Genomic DNA, 12,430 nt, shown 5'->3' with positions numbered 1-12,430 from the left:
CTAGTCGAGTCACTGTCCATGAGGTGTCTTGGCGCCAACAACTCTCTCTGCACGTTCCCCGGACTCCGTAATCTCTCGTTGAGTCTCGCGTGATCTCACATAGAAGAAGTTGCCTTGTAAAGAGTTCAGCTACAAGAAACCATCATGTATAGAGTTCAGCTGCAAACAAATCACCTGTAGAGAGTTCAGCTACAAACAAACCGCCGTGTAGAGAAATCAGCTGAAGAAGTTACCTTGTAGAGAGTTCAGCTACAAACACTTCACCGTGTACAGAGATCAGCTAGAAGAAGTTACCTTGTAGAGAATTCAGCTACAAAGAATTTCTACAAACAGGCGACCCTGTAGAGACATCAGCTAGAAGAAGTTACCTTGTAGAGAGTTCAGCTACAAAGAAACCACCATGTAGAGAATTCAGCTGCAAACAATTCACCCTGTAGAGAGATCAGCTAGAAGAAGTTACCTTGTAGGGAGTTCAACTACGTAGTTCAGCTAGAAGAAGTCACCTTGTAGAGAGTTCAGCTACAAAGAAACCACCATGTAGAGAGTTCAGCTACAAACAAATCGCCCTGTAGAGGGATCAGCTAGAAGAAGTTACCTTGTACAGAGTTCAGCTACAAAGAAACCACCATGTAGAGAGTTCAGTTGCAAACAAATCATCCTGTAGAAAGGTCAGCTAGAAGAAGTCACCTTGTAGATAGTTCAGCTACAAACAATTCACCCGGTAGAGAGATCAGCTAGAAGGACTCACCTTGTAGAGTGTTCAGTTACAAAGGAATAACGAAACCACTATGTAGAGTTCTGTAATAAATATATGTATTATATATATAATTTGTACATTTATTGATAAAATCAGAAATATTTAAAGTATTCATCTGCTTCATCTTTTCTTCCTGTGGAAAAGAAAAAAATGATAGGTTAAAAAAGCCCCAAAGCTGGCCATAGGCTGGCTTTGGGGTATACAAATACAAAAAGAAGTGAAATCTAATTCAAAACAGCCAAGCTGTAAAAAAAAAAAAGGCCCTCAAAATGGCTATGGTGAAAAAAGATGTGAAATCCAAGGTGGCGGCCAAGAAATGGCTGTGATGGTAGGTTAATATTTGGTAAAATTTTAATAACAACAATTCAGGTGAATTTGGTGCCGCTTGGTCTTGGCACAAAATTCACCTGAATTGTCGTTATTAAAATTTTTACCATTAAACTACCGTCACAGCCATTTTTTGGTCGCCACCTTGGATTTCACATCTTTTTTCACCATAGCCATTTTGAGGGCCGCACTCTTTTTTTACAGCTTGGCTGTTTTGGATTAGATAATAATAATAATAGATGAGGAGGCAGTACTTAACAAGTGGCAGGCTTCAGCTGCTAGATCAGCACGTGAAGATGACACAATTATAATATTTCACAAAATTTGTTGTAATTCAAGGTATACTGAATAATGATTCTAATCATTGTAAAGCTGATTGGTAGTTTGGAATACCTCATTGTGATTATAAGTATTTGAGTTGTAAAATGTGACATTTTTCAAAATCTGGTCACATGTTACTTATACTACAGGGGCTGCTAAACAACTCATAGTTAGGGTCCGCAATCCGAAAAATCAACTTTTACAAATCGATCCCCCTACCATTGTGGGTTGTTCATTGTAGTATCCCATTGCTAGATCCACCATGAAACCGGAGGCACGATTGTTGTCTTCACAGAAATATCGACTTTAGTATTTCGTGAGATGCAAAAAATATTTTTTAAATTTTGTGCTCCACACAAAGAACAGGATATAGAACTTGCTACTTAGCTAGGTATTATCTAGAGTTAATGTAGTTAAAAAGTACGCACAGTAATAAGCAAATGGTTCACTGGGTTCCCGGCACAGGGTTGCTTTCTCTCAAAAAGCAGAAAACGAAACACAAATTTTCGAATTCAAACTGCCCTACCAGCCAAGACAAGAAAAGCCAACTCTTCCTCATAGTGATGTGATAAGGTTGGATGCATAGTCTGTCTATGCTGTTAGTCTGGAAAGAATCTGAGACTTCTCACCATCTGGGTGAAGAGCGTCAAAAATTTCGTGCGTCATTTCAAGGGATTCTCTCAATGGTACCAAAGTGCTTTCCAGTACTTCTGATGACACACTGGTCACTTAATTTTGTTTAGAATGATGATAAAGGATGGATCAAAACGTTTGGTAGTAGTAGTAGTTGGTGTTTCTGTGATTTCATATGGTGCAATATACCAGCAGCTCACCAGGAGCTCCACCCAGCTCGAATCAAAAATGAAAGATTTTATGCTTTTTTCGGTTTGTTTTTGGATGTTTTGCAGCATAATGGTGATGTAGGGTGATCTAGTGAAAACTTGAAGCTGCTGTGGAGCGTGATGGGTGAAGTCAAATTTGGACGATTTTGCTGCCTCCCTGGATGCATAGCTTAGAGCGAGGCGTGGGAACCGTGGATGAAATAATAATTGACAACCGCTACTACCAAACGTTCAGGGACATCTTTTGCCATAGTTTTAGTTTATAATTGATGATTGTTGTGGCTGCAGAAGGCTGCAGAAGCGCTGGAAATGGCTAGAAAGTGCGACACAATTCTTTGATGCTGCAGAAAAATTTGACGCTCGTCACCCAGATGGTGAGAAGTCTCAGATCTTTTCCAAACTAACAACATAGACAGACTATGCACCCAACCGTATCGAAACACTATGAGGAAGAGTTAGCTTCTCTTGCCCTGGGTAGTAGGGCAGTTTGAATTCGAAACTTCGTATCTCTTTGTCTGTTTTTAAAAAAAAAAACCCTGTGCTGGGCACCCAGCAGATCATTTACTTATTTCTGTGCGTACTTTTCAACTACAACAACTCTGGATATGATATGGTTAAGTAGCAAGTTTCATCCGGTCCTTTGTGTGGAGAACGAAATTTAAAAAATAAATTTTGCATCTTGCGAGATACTGAAAACGATATTTCTGTGAAGACAACAATCGTCCCTCCGGTTTCATGGTGGATCAAGCAATGGGATACTACAATGAACATCCCACAATGGTAGGGGGATTGATTTGTAGAAGTTGATTTTTCGGATTGCGGACCCTATCATAGTCTACTGTTTGATGCTTGGTTAGTAGCTGTTTATATAGTTATACACATATATACATTAAATATATTAACTGATATAAACAGAATTAACAATAATGCCAATGGAAGCTGCTACACCACATGCTGAACTGCTAACATTAATTACACTAAAAAATGGAAAGAGATGTTTGTATACCCATTTCACCATACCTGTTATGCGAGCTTTGAATAGGGATTTTTGTGTCAGTCGTGCGACACTTATTTAACCTGTATGAATGTATAGTGCTAATCAAAATATTACACATATATGTGGCTTTTTGTTGAAAAAAGGACTGAAAGTTTCTTTTTCTGCAGCCTGGTCACATGCAATAATTATATGGACAGGATGAGTTATGTATGCTTGGTATCTTGGCTTGCTGCTCAAGGCTCAATATAACGGTCGGTCAACGGTCAAAATCCAGACAAGTGGATCACATGACCGGTGGTAATTGATTTTGTCGGACAAAAAATGGCTGCTCAAAGAAAGCATGCTTCTAGCAGCCTGAGTGAATCATGTGTCAGTGAGAAGAGAGATAAGCTTCAGGTTACGTACAAGACCTTTGAGAAGTGGCAGATGCAATACAACAGTGAGTACCAAACACTTATGTAGCTGTATTGCGACACAGAAGCAGGCCTTTCACGGACTAGTAGTAGTGTCACATTATAGTGGTGCAATGTTTGTAGAGTCTACAAACGAAAGATCTGTAACCAGAAAAAATTTTCAACAGTGTGGATAAATGGTTCGTCGAACCACAGAACTAGTAACGTAATAGATCATGCTACGAGCTCACAACACAAGGCGGCGATGGAGTGTCTGAGGTTCGACCAAGCAAAGCGAAGTAAACAACTTTTATCAATGGTTGCACCCATAATCAGCAGTTTACAGAAGTTAGATGCTACTGCACGTGATCGACTACGTCGAAAGTTTGAACTTTGCTTTGTAATGGCTAAAGAGGGCCTTCCATTTACGAAGTATGCACCGTTACATCAATTGGAAGTTTGCCATGAAGTGGATCTTGGTGTATCGTACACTAGCAACGTCGCTGCAAAGGCTTTCACTCACTACATAGCTGATAGCCAAAGAAAATCACATAACAGTTTTGTAAAAGACAATGTTCCTTACTTTAGTTTTATGATGGATGGAACAACAGATATAAGTAAAGTGGAAGATGAAGCAGTTGCAATGTTGTATTGTAAGAAGGATGACTTTGCAAAGGAAATTAAGTCGTGCTTTAGATACTTGTCAGTTGCAAACCCTAGTACTACTACCACTGATGGCCTTTTGCAATGCCTTGAGGAAGTGCTAAAGGACACATTAGGTATAGAAGACATTTGTGACCCTTCAAGTGTTTTGGGAATTAAGCCAATATTAGTCGGGGGAGGCACTGATGGTGCGTCAGTGAATATTTCTCAACATAACAGTATTAAAGCAAGATTACTCGAGTCCATACCTTGGATGTTTTGGAGTTGGTGCTACGCTCACCATTTGGACCTTTCATCAAGGGATGGCTTGAGTAGTCAACTTTTTCAGAGTATTGAAGAGATGTTGCTACGTCTTTACTACCTATATCAAAAATCTGCAAAAAAGGTACGACAGCTAAAGGAAATTTTTGAAAATCTCAAAGAAGTTTATGAATTTAATGAAGCTGCAAGTAGTTGTATTCCTGTTCGGTCACAGGGCTCCCGTTGGATTTCCTGTAAAAGAAAAGCACTACAGAAGGTAGTAGATCAGTATGGAGCATTAATTGCACATTTGATATCATTATCCGAAGATACAACAGTTAAATCTGAGGAGCGAGCTCGTTTGAAAGGATACATTCAAAAGTGGACACAGACAAAGGTTTTGATAGGATGTGCGATGTATGTTGACATTCTAAAAGGCCCATCCAAACTGAGTTTGTGCTTGCATAAAGCAGATTTTGACATTGTGTTTGGTCTAAAACAAACTCTGAAGGTGGCCGATTCAATCAAGTCACTTATAACCCAAGATCCAACACTATGGCCTACAGTAAAGCTAATGTTAGAAAAAGTTAATTCAGAAGGAAGTATCAGTAGCTATCAAGGAGCAGAATTAAAGAACTATACTTCTGCTACCTTGGAAAACTGCAAAAAGCAAGCACTAGGGGACCTACATCGATCGAATAAAACCATCAAGCAAAGATTAGAATGGTCAGATGTTAAGCTTTTAAGAGCTCTAATAGTTTGGATACACAGAGTTGGATTAAAAGGCATTCTACTGATGGTGACAGTGAGGATGAGGATATATCACTGGAACAAGTGAGTGATGCAATAGAGTTCCTGTGTAGTCACTTCAGAGAACCACAGAAGCCACTGGTGTTGACATACCAACGCTTCAAGATGAAGTACCAGATGTGGTTATTTATGCCAGATCGTACCTGTCAATTGAAACTGTTGATTATAGGAAAGTGTGGTACGGTATAACTTGTTTGTATGCCCAAATTGTTCCGATTGGCCCAATGTTCTCCTACTGTGTAGGTTGGCTTTCAGCTTACCCTTTTCAAATGCAAGGGTTGAGCAAATTTTTTCCTCTCTGAAATAACTGAAGGATGAAAGGCGGAATTCCTTAAACATTTCAACATTAAATGATTTAATCGAAGTATACATTGAAGGACCAACTCTAGAAGATTTCTGTGTAGATGAAGCAATTGATTTGTGGGTAGAGGAGTGTCCAACTAGTAGAAGGCCTCACCAAAGCACAAGGAATCCATACAGACCACGTAAGAAAAAGGGCAGTTTAATCAGAAGCTGGTGATGATGAAAGTGAAACTGAGGATAAGTTAATCAAACTGGACATAGATAAATGGGACGTGTGGTTTTATGATGATTCAAGTGATGATGTGTCGGCACAGAATGAGATCAATTTTTAAAAGTGTATTGTGTATTGACTAGTATTGTCCAGTCTGGTATTGTCTAATATTATTTTCGTTTACATGGTTCTTATAATAAATGGTTACTATACATGGTTACTGCTTATATGGTAATAGGCGCCTACTTGGTGCGTCTTGTTTTTAGATGTAGGTGCTTAGAACACGCTGTGTGTTACTAGGTACTGTAGGCACCTGGCTATTGTAACTCTGCTTGTGTATTGTGCATGTCAGTGTGCGGAGATGACTATGCAGTGAACAATAATTCACTCTGGCGTACCCGTGGTATGAGGTGTGAGCTATTTGGAAATTTACAGTATCACATGATAAAATAATTAACAATGGTTGGTGTTAAGTAATGGATGGATGGTATATAATTCCGTTATGCTACTGATCATTTCAAATGGTGAAGAAACTCTATGGTGACAAAACTAATGTGACTAGAGTACAGTTAAATGAAAAACCTACACTGACAGTTGCCGCTTAGACAGTTCAGAGTTGTGTGCATAATTGATAAGTTCCCTGGCTGATTGTGTATGTTTAACACTGTACCAGACATCGCTGGGAGTAAGGATACGTACATTGCCTTAGTGGACCGGAGGAGCATGGTACGTAATAATCATAATGTAGGCAAGGGCAGTACATCTAGCCTGGGAAAAAAATCATAATGTAGGTGTTCGATTAGCACAACATAGCTAGGTAGGTAATGAGCTGCATAAACAGCAGTGTAGTTTATAGTGCAGTGCACTTTATTTAGAAATAATATGAATAATTTATTTCATACATTTAATATGAAGTTCATACACATTGTAAACAATCTCAGTGTTTATGAACTTGTGAGTAGTCAACTTGTGTATAATTCCGTTGATCTGTAAAAAAAAGGAAAACATTAATGACCGATCAAACCACTTGAATGACCTATCATTTCAGTTTTGATCTGACAAGATGACAGATCAACCACAAACACTTATATTGACCCCTGTCAGCTCTGAGAGTGGTATGGCTGTTAGTTGGTGATTGGTAGCAGTGTTAGCTGTTGTTGTTACTAGTAACCCAGTTGTGGGTGTTGATGTTGACTACATTGAGTATGGCTTGTGTTCTATGCTTCCTGGAGAATTTTGTAGAGATATTCACCAGCTAAATCTAATCAGTCATGGTAAATCTGGTTATTATGTTGTACAAGCTGGTGATAAGCCAATGTTTGTATACTGTGATATGGAACTGGAATGTGGTGGAGAGAAAGGTTGGATGAGAATAACTAACTAAATATTCCTGTCCCAATGGTAAGATAACTAGTCCTGTTGCCTCCTATAGTGATAATGCTGGATGTTCTTCTGCTCAATTCTTAACTCTCCAAGTTTTCTACAGACTATGCAGAATGGTGATAGGTTACCAAAAGGGTAGACCTAATGCTTTCCAGTCCCTTAATTCTATTGATGGACCATATTATGTTGATGGAGTTTTCATAACATATGGTATGCCAATGAAACATATTTGGACTTATCATACGGTACAATAGCAACTGTATAGTAGGGACCACAAAGGAGTAGACGTGGCCCACGAAATAATATCACCCAAAAACAGCCTCAATTTCCCTGACGATAATGAGGCAGTATTGGTTAGGTAAAACTAAGCCCAAACAAGCTTTCAGATTGACCTGAAACGCTTTCAACAAGTTGCTATGGAATTTAAAAAAAATCTTATTTGATGGAATTTTCTACTGACTGAGTAAGTAACTGAATGAGTAAGTAACTGAATGATGCCTTCAGACAAACGTAACTCGATAACAGCTAAGGCTACTGGCTTGATTTTTCGCTGTTCGACGTCGCTTCTGCCCGACAGGTGCCTTTTGGCATAGCGCAGTACGTACAATGCATTCTTCATGGACTTACCAGCGTCCTCCTTTGTGTTTCATTCATCTTTGCTGACAGCGAAAGGTGTCAATTTGGTGGTAGCACGTGATGGCTTCCCTTTGTAATGGAAATCGTCCAATATTTTTCATAGTGGCTATTTTGATTGCAGATGTGCTTTTCAAACAGTTCTTGATTCGTACTGCTGTGTAATGGGTTGAACATAGCCTACAGCGAAGTGTAATAGATTATTCACTTTTCAGACGATAATATAGTTGGGGTGCGTGGCACGATTTCTTTCTTTTCGTATGCGTGGATTGCAGAGGTGCTTTTTGAACAGTTCTTGATTCGAAATGCTGTGTAACGGGTTGAACATAGCTGACAATGAAGCGTAATGGATATCTCACTTTTCAGACGATAATTGATATTGCTGGGGTGTGTGGTGCCATTTCAGATGTGGTATGCGTGGGTTCACCAGTCATAGTAAAATTATTTACAAAAAAAGTTAACAAACAAGTACATGAAAAAAGTTTGGAATTTTCAATTAGAGTAGAGACCATAGCACATAGATAAAAAGTACTGAAACAAGTTGGAGTAGTCCATGATATTAAATCACCGTAAAACAATAAAAAGTGTTATATCCCTACTAGGTGTACTTGTGCAATTGGCTTTAATGAGGATGAGGATAGTCTGTCCATGTACCATCTTTCATGGTCCTTTCTACCACCATCGCTTGTTCATGAGAACTACTACTGTGAGTCTGGATCCAATTCAAACTGTATGCATAATAGAAAACACACTGACTTGTTAGCTGACTTTCTAGGACTTTTAGGCCATTATGGTATTAGTTTAATTGTAGCAGCCACTGTGAAGTGTACAAATCTTTGATTAGAGCAATAACCAGACAGAGTATGAAGAGTAATAGTAAGTTTGCATACTCGTGTGTGTAGTGTATGTGAGAGAGAGAGGCAATGCTAGCAGCATAGCCAAGTGGCTAGAGCATCAGTCTGGTAATTAAAAGATTCAAGGTTTGATGCCTGGTTATGCTAATTGTGTTATTGTTTCCTTGAGCAAGAAACTTTGCTCACATTGCTCCAGTCCCAAGCTGTATATTGACTCTTATTGAGGACCTGGTGTCACCTGGGGAAACAGCCCAACATCAATGCATGGGTACCTGATGTTTACTGGGAAAACAAATCCCAATTGTCCTTGTCTTACTTAGCAATGTTGGGGTTGTTGTGGAACTTCAGATTCCGCGACCTCTTTCCGTGACATCTAGACGGTCCTTCTACAGGTTACTAGGAGGATTTACCTGCACAAGGCTCAAGCGTCTGAGTAATGCACAGGCATCCCAGTGTTGATTCGCTGGGCAGCAAAAGCTGTGTTTCACACAGCTGCTATATTGGCTTTATGTGTGTGTTTGTTTATGTAACCCTGTGTGTTGGTTGTAGCATTACCAGCAGTTATATGCATCAGCAGTCTACATACAGTCTACATATTCCACTAATAGATAGTTCATCATTCTTTTTTTCAGTGACTTCCATGGCACTCTTTACTAATCTAAAAATTCTATTGTAAAGATCTTAGCTGTGCAGCATTTATCTGATATAATGACATTTAATATTTTACCATACAAATTCTTTAGCCTGTGCTTGCTGCACTGTCATACAAAGCATTTTTATGACCACTTCATCCACAGTTCAGGTTGTTAAACACAGAATGAATGACAAAGGTTTTGCTTATGTAGATACTATTATTAACTTGAATTTTTTATAGCCCTTCACCATCACCAACTGAAAAGCAACTACAAGAAATGCATATCTGGTACAGTGGCGTAACTAGACTTGTATCGACACCAGGGCCCAGTGTAATAAGTTGAAGTCGTAGTCACAAGTAAAGTAGTCAAATTATCGAAACAATAATTATTTCTAGAGGCACTTATACCGATAACCTGGCAGTTTTGAAGTGATTTCACAATAACGAAAGGTAATATAGCTGTTTTGCATCCAAAAATGTGTACTGTTGTCAAGGTCTTGATCGATTATTCGGTGAAATAGTCTTTTTCTACTACTATATTGCTAATTCTGTGGGCATGACTTGATTGCTGACACCTGGGCCTGGGTAGGCCCGGGTTTAGTTACGCCACTGATCTGGTATATGCACATTATATTTGAGTCTACAAACAGAGCTTCCAATCCTGTTTTATTAGTACATGCATGTGGTTATTTAAATGCTAACCTTGCTAAGGATGTAAAAAACCAAGGTAAGTATATAGGACAAAGTAATTATGTATTTCTATACTAGTTGTCTTGTAGTTTAACATTAACACAATGAAACCATAGTGTGTAAGCCTTGCCATGTCTTTGAAGACATATACTAAAAACTAGTGGCATTGTATTGAAGTCAAGACAACGATTCTGACTGGTGGTTTGTGGCACACATTGGTACAATTCAACACCTTCAAACAGATGAGAAATCACATAGTTTGCATACATGTTTTGGAAGCATACCCCTGATGACTGCAGAAGCCATGTTGAAGCTAAGTGTGTTTTTAGTGTGGTTCAGTGTAATAATCATAGATCTTGGCTTCATGTGGGCAAATTTACAGCTCCTAAAATATGTGCAAAATATCATCTTGTGCATAGCAAACGAGATAGCATTGCAATTAATGTATACGATATGACAATTAAATTTAGTTACTCCAAGGAACGTTTGCATGCGAACAGAACTTCTAATCTCAGTTCTGTGTTATTAGTATAGTATCACTTATACAGTATGTACATACAAAAACCCTAATGGCTATACATTCATCTTCAGAAATACCACTTCTTTTGTAGGCATGAACAATATTCCTTATAAGATGTGTGTACCTCCCCATGACATACATTAGCTTCATAAGTTTCTTCAGGATAGATATACACCACATAAAGATGCTTGCAGGGATAGTGGCTTCCCCGAAATGATTTCAGCAGCAAGCCAGGTACATAGTTGAGGGGACATAGTTTTAGATCATGAAAGGAGAAGTGCACCAACCACAGACAAACCTAGTTTACAAGGTGAACATGACACTCCAAAAGAAGAGGCCCATTTCACCAGATGGTATGAAGCTGGATTTAACATACCTGATCCTCAGAAAGCCTGTTGGTTGAAACTAAATCATCTTGAAGATTGATTGATTAATCTCTTACAACTCCTTTGGAACCCAACAATATGGATTCAAGTTAACCTTCAATGATAAACAAAAAAAAGCTGACACAACTCCGACTGCTATTAATACTCTATCTAGTATCGCTCTGTCACAGACTGAGACTTCACCTCCTTATCCAAGTACAGGACCAGAATTGAATCAATTGCAACTATATATACCAGTTTAGGAACTTCATCTCTTATCCAAGCCATCACTGTTAATCTGGAGTCAACACCACCTCAATTTTCTGGTTATGCTGTGATAATACATAATCCATCCACTATTACACCGCCACCTTGCTGTCAATCAGACATGCAAGTAGTTTTGATTATTGTTACTGTGTATTTATATAAGGTTTGTCTTTAGTGTGTAGAAAGGAACATTTATCACTTCACCAGTATCTGATGTTATTTCAAAGTATCTTGTTCAGTAGGTCCCTCCTCCCCCAGTTGAAAAGAATGCTGTGTTTACCAGAGTAACGTGGTGGAGAGTGGCAGAAAGTTACAGTGTTTTATGTGAAAGATAAGAAAAAAGGACAGAAAAGAAGGAAAAGGAAAGTAAAAAGGAAGCAACATTTAAGAGGAAAGGGCAAAGAAATCATTGCAATCCAATATGGCTAAAAGAAAAGAGAACAAGGGAAAAGCACAGTGTCAATGATGCACCATTGTCCACATCCACCTCTCATGATGGGATTACACTGGACTCAAGGCCAGAGGTATAGAAATCGATCCTGATACTAGTACTGCTGCTATGCCTGATCAAGGTACCAATCAATATTACGAGTGTAGTAAATGTTGTGGAACCTTTGAAGATGTTAGATTGGGTAACAGTGCACAATGGGCAAAGTGCACGTGTAGCAGGTGGATCCATGAAGACTGTTCCAGTACAACTGCCATAGATGAAGCTGGAGAAGAAAGGATGTGTTCAAACTGTGTGGTTTAGTTGGTATAGTGTCATTACACGTGTTAATTTTGATTGCAGTTTGTTATTGAATTTTGAATTTTACCTCTGATGTAATACATGATATTGAAAATTCAATTAGCTATACACAAAATACAGGTGTGGGTGGTAGGACTGTATATCAATACTGTAGTGTTAAAAAAGGTGATGGGCACCTGTAATCTAAATGCCTAAGAGGTGGTGAAAATAAAGCATTAAAGAATGTAGTGAGTTATAATAATACATGACAATGAATGGCAAACGCACAGGATGGTTCTATATCAATGGTAACTTGAAGTACAAAAGAAAAAGCAACCTGATTTTTGTTGTGAAAATTTAAGAGTCAAAGAAATGTATTACGAACATGTGAAAATTCATTGCTGTAACTTATCATGTTTAGGCAGAGAACTTGGGAGAAACTAGTTTATGCTGATAACTGGCAGATTATGAATACTATAATTATGTGCCAGTTT

This window comes from Dysidea avara, chromosome 15 (genome assembly GCF_963678975.1).
Source record: "Dysidea avara chromosome 15, odDysAvar1.4, whole genome shotgun sequence".
Taxonomy (NCBI): Eukaryota; Metazoa; Porifera; class Demospongiae; order Dictyoceratida; family Dysideidae; genus Dysidea; species Dysidea avara.
Note: the sequence above shows the minus strand (reverse complement) of the source record.